The following is a 20,527-nucleotide window of genomic DNA, read 5'->3' as shown; positions in this document are numbered from 1 at the left end:
CTGGCGCATCTTCAAGAGTAAGTGGAGGGGGACTTCCGGGTGCGGCGATGACCAGCTAAGTCGCACGTTTCGGCAGCTCCCGGTGAAACGGACTTTTGGGCTCTTGATAGGAGCCCCAACGGCAATTTTAACGGCTAAAAACACCGTGCGGTAAACCAGAAGGGAATTCCCCCTGGACACGGATGGAAAAAGGAGAGGAAAGTGGCCGGATTGCAGCGGATCCTTTGGAACAGCGGCAAGGAAGGCAAGCAAAAACCAAGATGGCGTCGGAAGGTGGCAGTCTCATATGGGGCCCTGAACGACAAGAGTTCTTGAAATGCTGCGTGGAAGAGATAAAAAAGGAAATGAAGAAAGAGCTGTTGGCCCCGATACTACAGGCGATTGAAGGGCTAAAGGAGGAACAAAAGACCCAGGAGCGGGAGCTTCGGGTCGTGAAGGCGAAGGCAGCCGAGAATGAGGACGATATACAGGGCCTGGTGGTGAAGACGGAGATACAGGAGGCACATCAGAAACGATGTGTGGAGAGGTTGGAGGCACTGGAAAACAACGCAAGGAGGAACAACCTGAGGATTCTTGGTCTTCCTGAAGGTGTGGAGGGTGCGGACGTCGGGGCATATGTGAGCACGATGCTGCACTCGTTAATGGGAGCGGAGGCCCCGGCGGGTCCGTTGGAGGTGGAGGGAGCATACCGAGTTATGGCGCGAGGACCGAGAGCAGGAGAAACTCCCAGAGCCATCGTGGTGAGATTCCTCCGTTTTAAGGATAGAGAAATGGTCCTTAGATGGGCGAAGAAAACCCGGAGCAGTAAATGGGAGAACGCGGTGATCCGCGTTTATCAAGACTGGAGTGCGGAGATGGCGAGAAGGAGGGCGAGCTTTAATCGGGCCAAGGCGGTGCTTCATAAAAGGAAGATAAAATTTGGAATGCTGCAACCGGCAAGACTGTGGGTCACATATCAAGGGAGGCACCACTACTTTGAAACGGCGGATGAAGCGTGGACCTTTATTGTAGAAGAAAAACTGGAATGAGTGGATTATTAAAAAGAACGTTTGGACAAAGTGGTGGGGCGAATGGGGGGGGCGAAGAGGGGTTTTATGTTCTAATCCTGCGGTGTGGTAACTTTTCTCTCTCCCACAGGGGGTGATGGGGGGAGGTGGGGAGGGAGAGGAGATGGGGCATTGGCCATGGGGGGGCGGGGCCAAGGGAGAAGCGCGGGCTTGGCTCCCGCGCTATGATAATTATGGCGGGAATAGAGAAGCAGGAAGGAGGGGGCGTCGCACGGTGCGAGCCGTGGTCACGGGGGGAAGCCGAGGTCAGCCAGAGTTTGCTGACTTCTGGGAGCAACATGGGGGGAGTAATTACGCTAGCGGGGGGTCTAGCGGGGGGGGGGGTGGGAGGGGGGAATTACTGGGTTGCTGCTGCTGGGGAAAGGGGGGAGCGGGTACGGGAGAGGATGAGCGGGGGGGCACCGCCTGGGGGAGATACAGCTGCGTGGGAACTGGGTGAGAAGCTGGAAAAAGATGATGGCTAATCGGCAAGGGGGGGGGGGTGGGAAGCCCCCCAACTCGGCTGATCACGTGGAACGTGAGAGGGCTCAATGGGCCGATAAAGAGGGCACGCGTACTCGCACACCTTAAGAAACTTAAAGCAGATGTGGTTATGTTACAGGACACGCACCTGAAACTGATAGACCAGGTTAGGCTGCGCAAAGGATGGGTGGGGCAGGTGTTCCATTCGGGGCTAGATGCGAAAAACAGGGGGGTGGCTATATTAGTGGGGAAGCGGGTAATGTTCGAGGCAAAGACTATAGTGGCGGATAACGGGGGCAGATACGTGATGGTGAGTGGCAAACTACAGGGAGAGACGGTGGTTTTGGTAAACGTGTATGCCCCGAACTGGGATGATGCCAATTTTATGAGGCGGATGCTAGGACGCATTCCGGACCTGGAGACGGGAAAGCTGATAATGGGGGGAGACTTTAACACGGTGTTGGAACCAGGGCTGGATAGGTCGAAGTCCAGGACTGGAAGGAGGCCGGCAGCAGCCAAGGTGCTTAAAGATTTTATGGAGCAGATGGGAGGTGTGGACCCGTGGAGATTCAGTAGACCTAGGAGTAAGGAGTTCTCGTTTTTCTCCTATGTCCATAAAGTCTATTCGCGCATAGACTTTTTCGTGCTGGGTAGGGCATTGATCCCGAAGGTGAGGGGAACGGAGTATACGGCTATAGCCATTTCGGATCACGCCCCACACTGGGTGGACTTGGAGATAGGGGAGGAAACAGGAGGGCGCCCACCCTGGAGAATGGACATGGGACTAATGGCGGATGAGGGGGTGTGTCTAAGGGTGAGGGGATGTATTGAAAAGTACTTGGAACTCAATGACAATGGGGAGGTCCAGGTGGGAGTGGTCTGGGAGGCGTTGAAGGCGGTGGTTAGGGGGGAGCTGATATCAATAAGGGCACATAAAGGGAAGCAGGAGAGTAAGGAACGGGAGCGGTTGCTGCAAGAACTTTTGAGGGTGGACAGACAATATGCGGAAGCACCGGAGGAGGGATTGTACAGGGAAAGGCAAAGGCTGCATGTGGAATTTGACTTGCTGACTACAGGCACTGCAGAGGCACAATGGAGGAAGGCACAGGGTGTACAGTATGAATATGGGGAGAAGGCGAGCAGGTTGCTGGCACACCAATTGAGGAAAAGGGGAGCAGCGAGGGAAATAGGGGGAGTGAGGGACGAGGAAGGAGAGATGGAGCGGGGAGCGGAGAGAGTGAATGAAGTGTTCAAGACATTTTATAAAAAATTATATGAAGCTCAACCCCCGGATGGGAGGGAGAGAATGATGGACTTTTTGGATCGGCTGGAAATTCCCAAGGTGAAAGAGCAGGAAAGGGTGGGACTGGGAGCACAGATCGAGGTAGAAGAAGTGGTGAAAGGAATTAGGAGCATGCAGACGGGAAAGGCCCCGGGACCGGACGGATTCCCAGTCGAATTTTATAGAAAATATTTGGACTTGCTCGCCCCGGTACTGACGAGGACCTTTAATGAGGCAAAGGAAAGGGGACAACTGCCTCCGACTATGTCTGAAGCAACGATATCGCTTCTCTTAAAGAAGGAAAAGGACCCGCTACAATGCGGGTCCTACAGACCAATTTCCCTCCTAAATGTGGATGCCAAGGTCCTGGCCAAGGTAATGGCAATGAGAATAGAGGAATGTGTCCCGGGGGTGGTTCACGAGGACCAAACTGGGTTTGTGAAGGGGAGACAGCTGAACACGAATATACGGAGGCTGTTAGGGGTAATGATGATGGCCCCACCAGAGGGTGAAACAGAGATAGTAGTGGCGATGGATGCCGAGAAAGCATTTGATAGAGTGGAATGGGATTACTTGTGGGAGGTGTTGAGGAGATTTGGTTTTGGAGAGGGGTATGTTAGATGGGTGCAGCTATTGTATAGGGTCCCAGTGGCGAGTGTGGTCACGAATGGACGGGGATCGGCATATTTTCGGCTCCATAGAGGGACAAGGCAGGGATGCCCTCTGTCCCCATTACTGTTTGCACTGGCGATTGAGCCCCTGGCGATAGCGCTGAGGGGTTCCAAGAAGTGGAGGGGAGTACTTAGGGGAGGAGAAGAACACCTAGTATCTTTGTATGCGGACGATTTGCTACTATATGTGGCGGATCCGGCGGAGGGGATGCCAGAAATAATGCGGATACTTGGGGAGTTTGGGGATTTTTCAGGGTATAAATTGAACATGGGGAAGAGTGAGCTGTTTGAGGTGCATCCTGGGGAGCAGAGTAGAGAAATAGAGGACCTACCGTTGAGGAAGGTAACAAGAGACTTTTGTTACCTGGGGATCCAGATAGCCAAGAATTGGGGCACACTACACAGGTTAAATTTAACGCGGTTGGTGGAACAGATGGAGGAAGATTTCAAGAGATGGGATATGGTAGCCCTGTCAATGGCAGGGAGGGTGCAGGCGGTTAAGATGGTGGTCCTCCCGAGATTCCTCTTTGTGTTTCAGTGCCTCCCGGTGGTGATCACGAAGGCTTTTTTTAAAAGGATTGAAAAGAGCATCATGGGTTTTGTTTGGGCCGGGAAGACCCCGAGAGTGAGGAAGGGATTCTTACAGCGTAGCAGGGATAGGGGGGGGCTGGCACTACCGAGCCTAAGTGAGTACTATTGGGCCGCTAATATTTCAATGGTGAGTAAGTGGATGGGAGAGGAGGAGGGAGCGGCGTGGAAGAGATTAGAGAGGGCGTCCTGTAGGGGGACTAGCCTGCAGGCTATGGTGACAGCCCCATTGCCGTTCTCACCGAGGAACTACACCACAAGCCCGGTGGTGGTAGCTACACTGAAGATTTGGGGACAGTGGAGACGGCATAGGGGAAAGACTGGAGCTTTGGGGGGGGGTCCCCGATAAGAAACAACCATAGGTTTGCCCCGGGGGGAATGGATGGGGGATATGGAATGTGGCAAAGAGCAGGAATAACGCAAGTGAAAGATCTATTTGTGGATGGGAAGTTCGCGAGTCTGGGAGCGCTGACCGAGAAATATGGGTTGCCCCAAGGGAATGCATTCAGGTATATGCAACTGAGGGCTTTTGCGAGGCAACAGGTGAGGGATGTTCCGCAGCTCCCGACACAAGAGGTGCAGTACAGAGTGATCTCAAAGACATGGGTGGGGGATGGTAAGGTGTCAGATATATATAGGGAAATGAGGGACGAAGGGGAGACTATGGTAGATGAACTAAAAGGGAAATGGGAAGAAGAGGAGATCGAGGAGGGGCTGTGGGCGGATGCCCTAAGTAGGGTAAACTCGTCGTCCTCGTGTGCCAGGCTAAGCCTGATTCAGTTTAAGGTATTACACAGGGCGCATATGACTGGAGCGCGGCTCAGTAAATTTTTTGGGGTGGAGGATAGGTGTGCGAGGTGCTCGAGAAGCCCAACGAATCATACCCATATGTTTTGGTCATGCCCGGCACTACGGGGGTTTTGGATGGGGGTGGCAAAGGTGCTTTCAAAAGTAGTGGGGGTCCGGGTCGAACCAAGCTGGGGGTTGGCTATATTTGGGGTTGCACAAGAGCCGGGAGTGCAGGAGGCGAGAGAGGCCGATGTTTTGGCCTTTGCGTCCCGAGTAGCCCGGCGCAGGATATTGCTAATGTGGAAGGAAGCCAAGCCCCCGGGGGTGGAGACCTGGATAAATGACATGGCGGGGTTTATAAAGCTAGAGTGGATTAAGTTCGACCTAAGGGGGTCGGCTCAAGGGTTCACCAGGCGGTGGCAACCGTTCGTCGAATACCTTGCGGATAGATAGATGGAAGGGGAAAAAGAAGGCAGCAGCAGCAGCCCAGGATTTGGGGGGGGGGTGGGATTTGGGGGGGGGGAGTGGGCGGGGGGGGGTGTAACTTGTGACAAGGCAGTTGCCAATTAGGGCTAGTTTTCATTTTTGTTATTTAATATTTATTCATTTTTTGTTTTTTGCTTATATAAAATAGGTCATTGTTATTTGTGCTGTTATAATATTGTGTAAAGGATGCACAATGTACTGTGTTGGTTGACCAAAAATTTTCAATAAAATATTTATTAAAAAAAAAAGAGTAAGTGGAGGGGGGAACGGTAATAAAATTTGGAATAAGTCACCCATAATAATTTACTCCTCCAAGAAATGAGCAAAGTCCTGTGGTGCCTCGAGGAGCAGGGGTCATTTTGTTTGCCCGTACTTTCTCTGCGACCGGGTGTAGGCCGCCTCGGTCCACCCAGTGTCTGCAGGGCTTGTTGACAGCCGGTGGTCCTGCAGGGCGGGCTAGCTGATGGTGTCACTGGTGGGATATCCGCCCTGCGTGTGGCAGTGTGCCAGGATGGATGCGGATGGCCACGACGCATGCGTCCGTCAATCGAGGTGCGCCCCGCGGCTCGCCTGCCTCCTCTGCAGTGGGGCACCGCCTCAGATGCGTGCACGATCTCCTCCGCCCGATCGCGATTCCGGCGTTGGCCGACGGAGAATCCCGCCCCAGGTGCTGCGTCTCTCACACTTAAGGAAGATGGGACAGGAGTCGGACGTTCAGCAGCTGGGAATGTGGGATGAAAAGTGAAGCTTGGAGTTGAACCAAGTTCCTCAGCATAAACTAAATACACTGGATATAAAAGTGGAAACTTTAATTTCATATGGCTTCCCTCAAGCTCTGGTGATGCCAAGAGTCTTTGCCAATTCTCAGCTTTAATTTTTGTTTTCAGGCAAAGCCCCAATCAGTGCACGTCTGAGCAGCATGTGATTTCCAGGAACTTGGTGTTGACACTGAGAAGTTCACTGACGATGTCGAGAGACAGAAACGTGACTTTCACATTTCACTACAGGAAGAGCTGATATTCTTCAGACAGTCATATTGAACATTACTTGGTTGTTGACACTTCCCCACTGCCGTCTAAAAGTTAACACATCCAGCCCCTGGGTCACTAGGACAATGCTGACAGCTTTTGTGGCCTGGATCACAAGGCACCCATGCTCAGTCTTTATCCTGTTCTGCCTTGTCCTGGTGGCGTTCAACATGCCATCCCTGTCTCCAGACCAAGATCACCGCGGAATGCTGAATGCGCCGTTCGACGGGGATGACCGATTGCTTTGGAGGCAAAACGCAGATCTGCACGAAGGTCTGAGCGTTTGGAAGGAAAAGGTGGAGCGTCTGGAGTCTGAGCTCTCGAAGAACAATCGCATCCACGAGGCGAAGAAGCGTGAGGAGCTGGTGAGTTACCCGGCCCTCGTCAATGAGGGGCGAGGACTTGAGTTTAACTGGAGGCGCTTGGTGGATGCAGAATGAGGCATGAGGGAAGAGAAAGATTGATTTGTATTTTGACAGCACCATTGTTTGAAAGCGCGGTCACAGCCGATTAATCGGAGTCACTGTTACAACATTGGTAACAGGGCAGCCAATTTGTGCACAAAATCACACAAACAGCAGCATGACAAAGCCAAGGAGACCAGTTTTTGTGATTGACTGAACAGTCTGCCTGCTTGTTTACAAATGCTGGTCTCTGTACCCAAGAGCATCTTCAGGCCTTTGGTTTAACATAATTCCCCTCCGTAAAGCCGGTCATGGGCCTCATTAGTGAACACGAAAGGTATTTATTGCTAAGAACAGTTTAGCATCCTCCAGGCTGCACCTACATGTCTAACAGAGCACCACCCCCCGGGGTTACTCTCCACTCTTGAGTCCCAGTTGGTCCGCAAGCCGGGTGAATCTTTCCTGCTGTGTTGCCCTTCAAGGGACTATCACCGCATCCTCTGACCGTTCTGCACCCCCGCGGCACTGGAGAGCCAGTCAATATTTGTTGTATGAACGGCCGGCATTGCGGCATGAACCTTCTGATTCAGGTGAAGAGCCTGGACAACTCCTCACATTGTCATCAGATTTAATGAGAGTCCAAGAAATTCCAGCAGACTGACCTGTTCAGTGCAATAATGAGGGAGTGCTGCACTGTCAGAGGGTCAGTACAGAGGGAGTGCTGCACTGTCAGAGGGTCAGTACTGAGGGAGAGCTGCACTGTCAGAGGGTCAGTACTGAGGGAGTGCTGCACTGTCAGAGGGTCAGTACTGAGAGGGTGCTGCACTGTCAGAGGGTCAGTACTGAGGGAGTGCTGCACTGTCAGAGGGTCAGTACTGAGAGGGTGCTGCACTGTCAGAAGGTCAGTACTGAGGGAGTGCTGCACTATCAGAGGGTCAGTACTGAGGGAGTGATGCACTGTCAGAGGATCAGTACTGAGGGAGCGCTACAGTGTCAGAGGGTCAGTACTGAGGGAGCGCTGCACTGTCAGAGGGTCAGTACTGAGGGAGTGCTGCACTGTCAGAGGGTCAGTACTGAGGGAGTGCTGCACTGTCAGAGGGTCAGTACTGAGGGAGTGCTTCACTGTCAGAGGGTCAGTACTGAGGGAGTGCTTCACTGTCAGAGGGTCAGTACTGAGGGAGCGCTGCACTGTCAGAGGGTCAGTACTGAGGGAGTGCTGCACTGTCAGAGGGTCAGTACTGAGGGAGTGCTGCACTGTCAGAGGGTCAGTACTGAGGGAGTGCTGCACTGTCAGAGGGTCAGTACTGAGGGAGTGCTGCACTGTCAGAGGGTCAGTACTGAGAGGGTGCTGCACTGTCAGAAGGTCAGTACTGAGGGAGTGCTGCACTGTCAGAGGGTCAGTACTGAGGGAGTGCTGCACTGTCAGAGGATCAGTACTGAGGGAACGCTACAGTGTCAGAGGGTCAGTACTGAGGGAGCGCTGCACTGTCAGAGGGTCAGTACTGAGGGAGTGCTTCACTGTCAGAGGGTCAGTACTGAGGGAGTGCTGCACTGTCAGAGGGTCAGTACTGAGGGAGTGCTTCACTGTCAGAGGGTCAGTACTAAGGGAGTGCTTCACTGTCAGAGGGTCAGTACTGAGGGAGCGCTGCACTGTCAGAGGGTCAGTACTGAGGGAGTGCTGCACTGTCAGAGGGTCAGTACTGAAGGAGTGCTGCACTGTCAGATGGTCAGTACTGAGGGAGCACTGCACTGTCAGAAGGTCAGTACTGAGGGAGTGCTTCACTGTCAGAGGGTCAGTACTGAGGGAGTGCTGCGCTATCACAGGGTCAGTACTGAGGGAGTGCTGCACTGTCACAGGGTCAGTACTGAGGGAGTGCTGCACTGTCACAGGGTCAGTACTGAGAGAGTGCTGCGCTATCACAGGGTCAGTACTGAGGGAGTGCTGCACTGTCACAGGGTCAGTACTGAGTGAGTGCTGCACTGTCGGAGGTGATGTGTTGGGTGCTCTGGATCCGTGGAACACATATAGGTCACCAACACTTAAAATGGTGCAACACTATTTTATTAAGTCAGAAGCTGTTTAACATACTTTCACTGTGGGTTAACACGATATTAGATTGAACTAAAGACCTATGCCTTGTCCTAACCAGTCTATGCACTCAGCACATGGCGAAGATCTGTGCTGCAGGCTGTGAGCTCTGTCCTACTAGGAAGCTGCAGCTCGAATGAGCAGGAACTCTGATGCCCCCTGTCTTTCTAGTGCATGTGATCTAACTGGTGATTGGCTGCGGTATTGTGTGCGTTGATTGGTCCCGCTGTGTGTCCATCAGTGTGTGTGTATCTGCACCATGATATACTGCTGTATATTATGACATCCCCCCTTTTATAAGGTCAGGTTCAGGGCTCGGGCGGTCTGGAGGAACTTTTCAAGGTTCGCGTCATGGTCCTGCTGATCATGGCCGCAGATGGTGACATTGTCCGCGTACGTAGTACATTGTCCGCAAGCCGTACTGGTCCACCATTTGGTCCATCGCCCTCTGGAAGACGGAGACCCCATTTGTGACACCGAAGGGGATCCTGAGGAAGAGGAAGAGTCGGCCGGCTGCTTCGAACGCAGTATAGGGGCGGTCTTTCGGTCGGATAGGGGGCTGGTGGTAGGCGGATTCGAGATCGAAAGTGGAAAATATTGAGCGATCCGATTGACCATTTCTGCTATGTGAGGAAGGGGGTACACATCGAGCAGCGTGAAGCGGTTTATGGTCTGGCTATAGTCCACGACCATCCGTTTCTTTTCCCCGGACCGTACTACACCACTTCTGCAGGTTCCAGGGGCTGTTGCTAGCCTCGATGACCCCCTCTCCCAGTAAACTCTGGACCTCATGACTTGATAAAAGTCATGTCTTGGGCACTGTACCGCCAGCTCCTGGTGGGCTTGCAGTCGGGAGTGAGGTTCGCGAATAGAGAGGGGGGTGCGACTTCCAGTGTCGTAAGGCTGCATACAGTGAGGGGGGGCAAGGGTCTACCGAACTTCAGTGTCAGGCTTCGGTGGCTGCATTGGAAATTCAGCCCGAGCAGCAGAGGGGTGCAGAGGTGAGGGAGGATATAAAGTTGAAACGAGCGTATTCGGCGCCCTGGATCGAGAGGTCCGCAATACAATACCCCTTGATTTGGACCGAGTGGGACCCAGATGCGAGGGCTATGGTTTGGGATGCGGGATGAGTGTGCAAGGAGCAGCGCCTTACCGTTTCTGGGTGGATAAAGCTCTCCGTGCTCCCGGAGTCGAAGAGGCAGGGACGTGTCCGGTCGGTGCGCATCCGCATTGCGAGGCCTGTGGGCCTGTGAGCCTGATTTTCGGGCCTGATGATCTTTTTGTTTCTGGGGCTTGGGTCTGGCCAGGCAGACCCTCGTGAAATGCCCCTTCTTCCCGCAGATGGCGGAGCGGGCTTGGCAACGTGGACGTGGGTGCTGGCCCTGCCCACAGAAATAGCACGGTGTGCCCCCGGTCTGAGCGGATCGCCACGCAGCGCAGGCCCGTAGCGTGGCCGAGTCTGGGGAAGTACGAAGGGGGCTCGCAGGGACCGCGGGGTACGGGCCTAGATTGTGGCGGGCTACTTCCAGCGAGATTGTGGCGAGCATTACCGTGTCCTGGAGGTCTTTTGCTCCATTTTCGAGGAGTCGCTGCCAGATATAGGTCGAATGGATGCCGGACACGAAAGCATCTCGGATGTGCAGGTTCATATGGACTTCCCCCGTCACATCCTGATGATTGCAGTTCCTGGCGAGTGCGGTGAGCTATTCCACAAATTCGTCTAGCGTTTCCCCAGAGCTCTGCCGGCAGGTCGAGAGCAGATGCCGGGCATGTACCTCGTTTATGGGTTTGACGAACCGCTTGCGTAGGATCTCGACCTCCTGGTCGTAAGTAGTCGCCTTCTCGATCATGGCGGTGATTCTGTGACTCACCCGGGCATCGAATATGCGCAGCTTGCGTGGCGCTAGGATGGGAGTCTCCGAGGAGTTCAGGTAGGCCTCGAAGCAGCGAGGCCAGTACTTTAAAATTTATTTTGCCTCCGGTGTCCGTGCTTCCAGGTTGAGCTTCTCTGGCTTGAGACCTGCGTCCATCCTAACGTAGTTCAGCTTATTAAATTGTAGTACCCTCAATAACGACGCAAGAGAGTAGAACGGTAAAGAAGGCTTTAATAAGCTGAGAACTAGCCTGATGCCGAGACTGGTGCTTACTGGGTGTCGCCTACAGAGCGGCCCCTTATATACGACTCCCTGGTGGGCGGAGCCGGAGGCGGAGTCCCCCAGGGTTCCAAGCCCGGTCTTAATGGGAACATCACCTTACATGATTATAAGGGTACAGTAACACAGTAAACATAAATCACACCCCCAGAAGAGATTAGACAAGTCCATCATCTGTCGACCCCTGAGCTGTCGCAGCCCCCCGAGCAGGATGCCTCAGGGCCGGGTGCGAGCGAGACCCCCGAGGGCCCGTTCCGCCCTGTGCCATTTTGCACCCCAGAGGCGTTCCTTTTTACAACGCCGGAGGGCTGTGACGGCTCCCTGACCTCAGGGTCATTGGGTGTTGGTTGTCTCCCCTCTCCATCCTAGCCTCCGACGCCGGCAGTCCCCGTCTCCACCCTGGAGCTTATTCCGGAACTGTTCCCGGGTCTATCCGGTGACCCGGCATCGCAAGAGGAGGGGGGGGGGGGGGGGTTTCAACCGCCACCGCCCTCTGGCCTGATACAATTAGAGGAGTGTGCGAGGAACCCGTCTGTCGACGATCCGGGTGGTGGGATCGAGGCAGACCCAGGGCTGGTTGGTGGGACCGTGCCGTCTGCCACACTCAATGTGGCGGAGGACTTGGTCCCAGACTGCGACTGCCCGGAGGAGGACGGTTGCTCGGTGGGGGCACAGGGGATGAGTTTGGGTCCATCAGAAGCGAGATGGTGGACTCCCTCGTAGCCGACACCAAGTCGCCCCGAGGGGAACTCCGGGATTTTCTGCGTGTAAACCGCGGTCGCCGAAACCGAGCGCAGCTAGCCGCCAATCGGTGTTCGGACTTGGCGCTGCTCATCCGGTCTTACCGTGCCTGCGTTAAAGAGACGGGAGACACAGACACCTCTGAGTAGCGCTGGCAGAAATCTTTCCTCGCCGGACTCCTGAGGGAACGGGGCCCGCGCTCCTCTGCTCCTTCTGAGCACTGAACGGTGAAGGTAGCACTTTACCCCTGACACGGAGGTGACCATAGCCAGCCTCAACATTAACGGCAGCAGGGACGCGCTCCGCAGGTTCCAGAACTTCTCGGTCCTCCGGGACGGGAAGTATGCGCCGTGCTTCCTGCAAGAAACCCACACCGCTCCGGGAGACAAAGCCACACGGCGCCTGGAGTGGCGAGGGTGGAGGGGGGGTCTACATGAGTCACCTAACCTCATGTTTAGGTGGGGCGGCTATCTTGTTGTCCCCACATTTTCAGCCGGAGATCTTGGGGGTCAAGGAGCCAGTGCCAGGCCGGTGGCTGCACTTGACAGTGCGCGAGGGGGTCGAGGTACTTCACTTTGTGAATGTCCATGCTCCCCAGGCTGGCCAGCAGCAGACGACTTTCTTCGAACAAGTGTCCACTCAGCTTGGCAGCATCGCCGCGGGCGAGTGCATCGTCCTGGGGGGGATTTTAATTGCACCCCTCCTTGAGGCTATGGTGGGATGTGGGCAAGACTCACATGCGTACCTTCTGTCAGGGGTATTCGAAGGGGTCGACAAAGAGGCGGAAATCCAAGGTCGAGGAGTTGGAAAAGGAGGTGCTCGACCTGGAGTCACGTCTCGGTCAGCCCAATGAAGACCCGGCCCTGCGGCTGGCATACAGAGAGAAGAACGGTGCACTGCGGGACCCGCAACTTGTCGGGTCCCGGGGCGCGTATGTGAGGTCGCGGATCCAGATCCTTACGGGCATGGACCGCGGCTCCCCCTTCTTCTACTTGCTGGAAAAAAGGTGCGGGGTCCGTCAGCAGCTCGTTACGCTGCTGGCCGACGGCGGGTCCCTCGTCTCGGGTCCGGAGGAGGTTCGGGCCCATAGAATTTACAGTGCAGAAGGAGGCCATTCAGCCCATCGAGTCTGCACCGGCCCTTACAAAGAGCACCCTACTCAAGCCCACCCTATCCCCGTAACCCAGTAACCTCCACTTAACCTTTCTGAACACGAAGGGCAATTTATCATGGCCAATCCACCTAACCTGCACATCTTTGGACTGTGAGAGGAAACCGGAGTACCCGGAGTAAACCCACGCACACACGGGGAGGATGTGCAGACTCCGCGCAGACAGTGACCCAGCCGGGAATCGAACCTGGGACCCTGGAGCTGTGAAGCAATTGTACTAACCACTGTGCTACCGTGCTGGCGAAGCTTCTACGGTGCTCTCTTCTCTCCGGATCCGTCCAGCGAGGATGTTTGCAGGGTTTTGGGGGAGGACCTGCTGCAGGTCGGCCTGGAGGGCGCCGGTGGACTTGATACCCCTATAAGCCTGGGGGAGCTGACCGGCGCCCTCGACAGCCAGTCCAGGGGCAAAACCCCAGGGCTGGACGGGCTGACTGTGGAGTTCTTCAGGGCGTACTGGGAAGTCCTGTGGAGTGACTATGCGGGAGTCCTGGGGGGAAAGTATCGCAACCGGAGAGATGCCCCTCTCATGGCGCAGAGCCACCATTACCTTGCTGCCAAAGAGGGGGGACCTCCGCCACCTTAAAAACTGGCGTCTGGTCTCCCTCCTCCGCACAAATTACAAGATTTTTGCCAAGGCAATGAGTTTGCACCTTGGCACCGCGCTGGACCACATGATCCACCCTGACCAGTCCTACACGGTCCCGGGCCGCACAATCCATGACAACATTCACCTGGTCCGGGACCTGGTCCATCAATCCCAGAGGGCTGGTGTGTCGAGCGCCTTCCTGTCCCTTGATCAGGAGAAAGCGTTTGACAGGGTGGATCACGAATATTTATTCGGGACACTGCAAGCATTCGGGTTCGGGACGCAATTTGTCGTCCGGATCCGACTTCTGTGCACTGCCGCAGAGGGTCTCGTTAAGCTTGACGGGTCTCTGACGGCGCCCCTTCACTTTGAGAGAGGAGTCCGTCAGGGCTGCCCTTTGCTGGCCAACTTTATTCTATTTGTGTGGAGCCTTTCCTGTGGAGGAGGCTGTCGGGACTGCTTCTGCGCGGGCCGGGCATTGGGGTGGTCCTTACGGCTTATGTTAATGACGTGCTCCTCGTGTTCACTGACCCCGCTAACCTGCGGAGGATGTGAGAGTGCCGGGCTGTGTACTCCGACGCGTCCTCTGCCAGGATCAACTGAGCCAAACATTACGGACTCCTGGTCAGTCCGTGGCAGACGGACCCCCTCCCAGAGGAGCTCAGGCCTTTCACACACGGGGAGAAAGTGCAGACTCCGCACAGACATCTTTGGGTTGTGGGGCGAAACCCACGCAAACACGGGGAGAATGTGCAAACTCCAGATGGGCAGTGGCCCAGAGCTGGGATCGAACCTGGGACCTCGTCGCCGTGTGGCAGCAGTGCTAACCACTGCGCCGCGGTGCTGCCCGAGGGGCAATTTATCATGGCCAATCCACCTAAAATGCAGATCTTTGAACTGTGGGAGGAAACCTGAGCACCCGGAGGAAACGCACGCAGACACGGGGAGAACTTGCAGACTCCGCACAGTCACCCGAGGCCGGAATTGAACCCGGATCCCTGGCGCTGTGAAGCATTTGTATGCAGACTTGAGGGTATGGGAAGAAGGCAGTGAGAGGAGGCAGCGGTATTGTTACTGGCCTCGTGATCAAGAGACCCTGGGAACGATCTGGGGACCTGGGTTCAGATCCCACCAGGTCAGATAGAAATCTGGCAATAAAATTTTAATGATGACCATCACAGAATCCCTACAGGGCAGAAGCATGCCATTCGGCCCATTGAATCTGTACTGAGCCTCCCAAAGAGCACTCTACCGAAGCTCACTCCCCCCATCCCATCACCGCAACCTAACCTGCACATCTTTCTGCATACAGTAAGGGGCAATATAGCATGGCCAATCCACCCAACCTGCACATCTTTGGACTGTGAGAGGAAACCGGAGCATCCGGAGGAAACCCACGCAGACACGGGGAGAAAGTGGAAACTCCACACAGTCACCCAAGGTCAGAATCAAACCAGGATCTCTGGTGCTGTCAGGCAGCAGTGCTAACCACTGTGTCACCGTGAAGACATTGTTCATTGTCTTAAAAATCCATCTGGTTCACTCACACAAGGATGGCAATCTGCTATCCTTACCTGGCCTACTTGTGGCTCCAGTTCCACAGCAATGTAGTTGACTCTCAAAGAACCTGTGATGGGCAATAAATGCTGGCCAAGATCCCGGAAATGAATTTAACAAAAGATTGAGGGATATAGAGGAAAGGTGAGAGGTGGGATTGAGGGATTTGGGAAGTGTGGGGGATACCATTCGGTAGGTCTTAATGAAGTCTTTGTCATCTTAAGTAGTTTAACTATATATTAATCAATTACAAAAACTACTTAATAACAATAATCTTTATTAGTGTCACAAGTAGGCTTACGTTAACACTGCAATGAGGTTATTGTGAAAATCCCCTAGTCGCACTAAGCACTGTGCGACCGTGCTGGTCATTACACTAAAGAATCAAAGCTAGGAGCTGCCTCAATACTCTGTCCAACAATTGTCTGAGGGTGACCAAAATCTGAGCTGGTTTGAATCATGTGACTTCCAGGAAATGTGTGTGTGTGGGGGTGTTGGGGAGGGGGTGGGGGGTGGGGGGCAGGAAATGTTAAGATATCTGATGGTGGAAATGACGCAATTGTGTGCTGAATTGAAATATTGCAACAGGAGGACTGAGATAGGTGCTGAGCTGCCAGTGCAGAGTTGGCTGCAGTAGGTGCCTGGGTACAGCAGACATAAGATGAAGTTGAGTGACTATCCAGGATCCTGCCCCTCTGCTTTAAAATGGTCGAGTTTGCTGCTGTTCTCAGTTGCGGTGATTATTGCATGTTCAGTTATTTTAATAATGCACTCCAATCATCCAGCGAAACAGTTGGGAGCGTGCCGGGAACAACTGACAAACAATACCCTATTGCCGAGTGATCCAACAGAGTCCTCATTGATGGGCTGTCAGAATCAATTGGTGAGTAGCAAAAACATCAAGAATTCAGAGTGTTAAGCAACCTTTGGCACGTCTGAGACTGTGGAAGCATTTATCAAGCAGTGACACGGGGCGGCACGGTAGCATAGTGGTTAACACAGCTCCAGGGTCCCAGGTTCGATTCCCGGCTGCGGTTCCTGTCTGTGCGGAGTCTGCACATTCTCCCCGTGTCTGCGTGAGTTTCCTCCGGTTGCTCCGGTTTCCTCCCACAGTCCAAAGATGTGCAGGTTAGGTGGGGTTACTGGGTTCCCGGGATAGAGTGGAGGTGTGGGCTCGGGTAGGGTGCTCTTTCCAATGACCGGTGCAGATTCGAGGGGCTGAATTACCTCCTTGTGCACTGTAAATTCTATGATTCTATGACGTATGTGACTGAAATAAAGTACTGTAGCTCTTCTATGGAGATGCGTTATTAAGTGGTTATTTTAAACGGGACTTTCTGTGGGTTATTTGAGTTCAAAATCCAACCAGGCACTTCGAGAATTTGAGTTCCGTTTAGTTAAAAAAAATCTGAAAATAAAAAGATCAGGAAACGTGATCAGGAAGCTGTCGGACTGTGAAACCAGTTCATGTCCCTTCGGAAGTGGGGGGGACGGGGACGGGGGGGACGCCTTTATTTCCTGGTCTGGGGTTATATGGGACCTGCACTCCCCTCAGATGCCCTCTGAAGATGCTTAACGAGACACTATGCAGTACAAATCAACATCCTGATTATAATCTTTTTGGTGTCTCAAGTAGGCTTACATTAACACTGCAATGAAGTTACTGGGGAAAAGGGGGTTACCATGAACCAGAAACTTAACCGAACCACCAGCCACACTATTACTGTGGCTCAGAAAGCAGGTCAGAGGCGAGAGGTTCACTTCTGACACTCCGTTGCTGGGTCAAAGCTTCCTCTCCACCAGCACTGTGTTGTTACCCCTACACCACAGGACGCCAGTGGTTCAAGGCGGCTGCACACAGCCAGATTCTCAGGGGGGCATCATCCAATAGGGAAACACATGGGCGGCATGGTAGCACAGTGGTTATGTCATGAGAATGTCGCTTTAAGAAATGTTTGGCTGCTCATGTTACTGCAGTGATGTCAGAGTGTGGGTGGAGCTGAGCTCTGGTTCTGCTTTTTAGTTTCACTTTGAGAAAAGCTTGGTTGTGTCTGTCTTTTTGGTTTAGTTTTTGAGTGAGTTGCAGCTGAAGTCAGCCAAAGCAGCTGTACTGTTGAGCTCTCTGCCATGAAGGACTATCTCTTAATCATTTGGTGAATTCAGAATTATAAATGTTTTCAGTAGTGAATGTAAACCCTGATGTGCTTCTGTTTAAAGGTTTGTTAAGTCTTCTGGGTGTTAAAAGGACAGCATACAGATTATTTAGTCTTGTATCTTTGGAGGGGTGTATTTGATTTACTGGTTGCTAAGATGATCACTGTTTGTTTTAGAAAGGTTAGCTTGAGTTCATAGAATAAACATTGTTTTACTTAAAAAAAATACTTTTCTGCTGTACCACACCTGTAGAGTGGGCCGTAGGCTCCCCACACCACAATCTATTAAAAGTTGTGGGTCAGGTGAACTCCATGATACACTTTGGGGTTCTCTAAACCCTGGCCCATAACAGTTAGCACTGTTGCTTCACAGGGCCAGGGTCCCAGGTACGATTCCTGGCATGGATCACTGTCTGTGCAGAGTCTGCACATTCTCCCTGTGCCTGCGTAGTGCTCCGGTTTCCTTCCACAAGTCCCAAAAGACGTGCTTGATCGGTGAATTGGACATTCTAAATTCGCCCTCCGTGTACACGAACAGGCGCCGGAATGTGGCGACGAGGGATTTTCACAGTTACTTCATTGCAGGGTTAATGTAAACCTACTTGTGACAATAATAAAGATTATATAAATCTCCATGGAGGCTGTTTGACAATAGTGCCATTCTGATCAACAAAATGCTGGAAAGCCCCAGGTTTATTCCCTCAGTTAGTGCTCACTCTACTCATCTCAGCCTCCATCAAGACTAAGGCAGCACAATCATTGGACAGCACGGGGCTAGAATTTGGGGAGAGCATGTTTTTGAAAAAAACTTTATTTTCTATGAGATTGAGAGTCCACTTTAATTACTGAGTGCCCTGTGATATCTCTGGGACCGGCGAATGTTTGGTTAATCAGTTGGAAATCAGTTAAAGCATGAGGTTTGGTGGGCAGTACGTGGCACAGTGGTTAGCACTGCTACCTCACGGCGCCGAGGCCCCAGGTTCGATCCCGGCTCTGGGTCACTGTCCGTGTGGAATCTGCACATTCACCCTGTGTTTTTGTGGGCTCCGCCCCCGCAACCCGAAGATGTGCAGGGTAGTTGGATTGGCTACACTAAAGTGCCCCTTAATTGGAAAAAATGAATTGGGCACTTGTGGTAAACCACTGTTAGTGTGGTAACCTGCTACTGTATTACATGTAATGTGGTAAACCACTGCCCGATCGCTCCGCCTCCCCTCGGGCTCGGTATAAAGGTAGCCGACCTCCAGCCCTGTCCCAGTTCGGGATCAGAGGCCAGGAGGCTTTCTGTTTAGCTTATTAAAGCCTCAGTTTCATTCACTACTCAATTTAATAAGCTAAACTTTTAAGATTAATTCATCGCTCAAGCCTGATCGCCTGGAACTGGACCCACAAGCAGCCGACGCCACTGCAACATTCGAGCACTGGCTAAGCTGCTTCGTAGTTTACCTCGGATCCTCCACCGACGGCGTCACCGACCTCCAGAAGCAGCAAATACTCAACGCACGGGTGAGCCCGCAAGTTTTTCTTCTTGTCAGAGACGCCCCTTGTATTCGGAGGCAATAATGCTGCTGAAGGGACAGTACGTGAAGACAGTAAACGAGGTGTACGCCAGGCACCGCCTTGCCACGAGGCGACAACGCCCCGGAGAATCACAAGCCAAATTCCTGCGTGCCTTGCGGAAGTGTGCTTGCCAGGCGGTATCGGCTGCCCAGCACACGGAGCTGCTGATCAGGGTATTAAGTCCAATTACATCCGCCAATGCTTGCTAGAAGGGGGTCCGCTCGGCCTACCTGAGACAGTGCAGCTCTCAAACTCCCTGGAGGTGGCTTTCCAGAACATGGAGGCCTACACCTCCGACCACTCGGCACCCTTGTGGACGTCGTGAGTGCCGCCATCACGCGACTCGAGTGCAGCGCAAGCCTGTGCCGTGCAGCAGCCTGCCAACGCCGGAAGCCCCAAATGCTACTTTTGCGGCCAGGGTAAGCACCCCAGACAACAGTGCCCTGCATGGAACGCGACTTGCAACGGGTGTGGGAGGAAGGGCCACTTCGCCAAAGTCTGCCAGGCCCGACCAGTCCCTAAAACTCCTAGGCCCAGCATTGCTGCCTGCTGTTCGTCGGGACCTCCCCCATCTGCCGCGCCACCCGCCATGTGCAACTCTTGGGGGCTGCCATCTCCGCTGCCACCCGCCATGTGCGACCCGTGGGGGCTGCCATCTCCGCTGCCACCCGCCACGTGCGACTCGTGGGGGCTGCCATCTCCGCTGCCACCCGCCATGTGCGACTCGTGGGCACCGCCATCTTCGCTGCCACCCGCCATGTGCGACTCGTGGGCGCCGCCATCTCCGCTGCCACCCGCCATGTGCGACCCATGGGCGCCGCCATCTCCGCTGCTACCCGCCATGTGCGACTCGTGGGCGCCGCCATCTCCACTGCCACCCGCCATGTGCGACTCGTGGGGGCTGCCATCTCCGCTGCCACCTGCCATGTGCGACCCGTGGGCGCCGCCATCTCCGCTGCCACCCGCCATGTGCGACCCGTGGGGGCCGCCATCTTTGCCGCCATCTTGTACTCCCATCTGCCACGCACAACCCATGGGGGCCACAATCCTTGACACCACCTCCGATGCCAACAGCCACACGTGACCAATGGGGGCCGCCATCTTGGAACTGCTCCGCCGCCTCCCGGGACCCCTGCTCACCCGGTTGTACCTCCGACCAGCCCACCCACCACCTTCCGAAGCTCGCCTCCATCACACTCGACCAATCTCGACCCCATCAACTCACGAGATCCACGATGACCGTCCGGATCAACGGGCACAAGACGGCCTGCCTCTTCGATTCCGGGAGCACAGACAGCTTTATCCACCCAGATACGGTAAGGCGCTGCTCCCTCCCAATTTTACCCACGACCCAGAAAATCTCCCTGGCTTCCGGATCGCATTCCGTAGCAATCCGGGGGTACTGTGTCGCGACTTTTTCAGTACAGGGCGTAGAGTACACTAACTTTAAGCTCTGCGTCCTCCCCCATCTCTGCGCTGCCCTATTACTGGGGCTCGACTTCAAGTGCCACCTCCAAAACCTTACCTTAAAATTCGGTGGACCCCTGCCCCCCCCTCACCGTCTGTAGCCTCGTGACCCTTAAGGTCGCCCCACCCTCGCTCTTCGCTAACCTCATCCCGGACTGTAAGCCCATCACCACTAGGAGCAGACGATACAGTGCCCGGGACAGGGCCCGGGACAGGGCCTTTATCTGGTCGGAGGTCCAGCGACTCCTATGAGAGGGGATCATTGAGGCCAGT

The sequence above is a fragment of the Scyliorhinus torazame genome, chromosome 23 (assembly GCF_047496885.1).
Source record: "Scyliorhinus torazame isolate Kashiwa2021f chromosome 23, sScyTor2.1, whole genome shotgun sequence".
Lineage (NCBI taxonomy): Eukaryota > Metazoa > Chordata > Chondrichthyes > Carcharhiniformes > Scyliorhinidae > Scyliorhinus > Scyliorhinus torazame.
The sequence above is the reverse complement of the archived record's forward strand: the minus strand, read 5'-3'. Positions refer to the sequence as shown.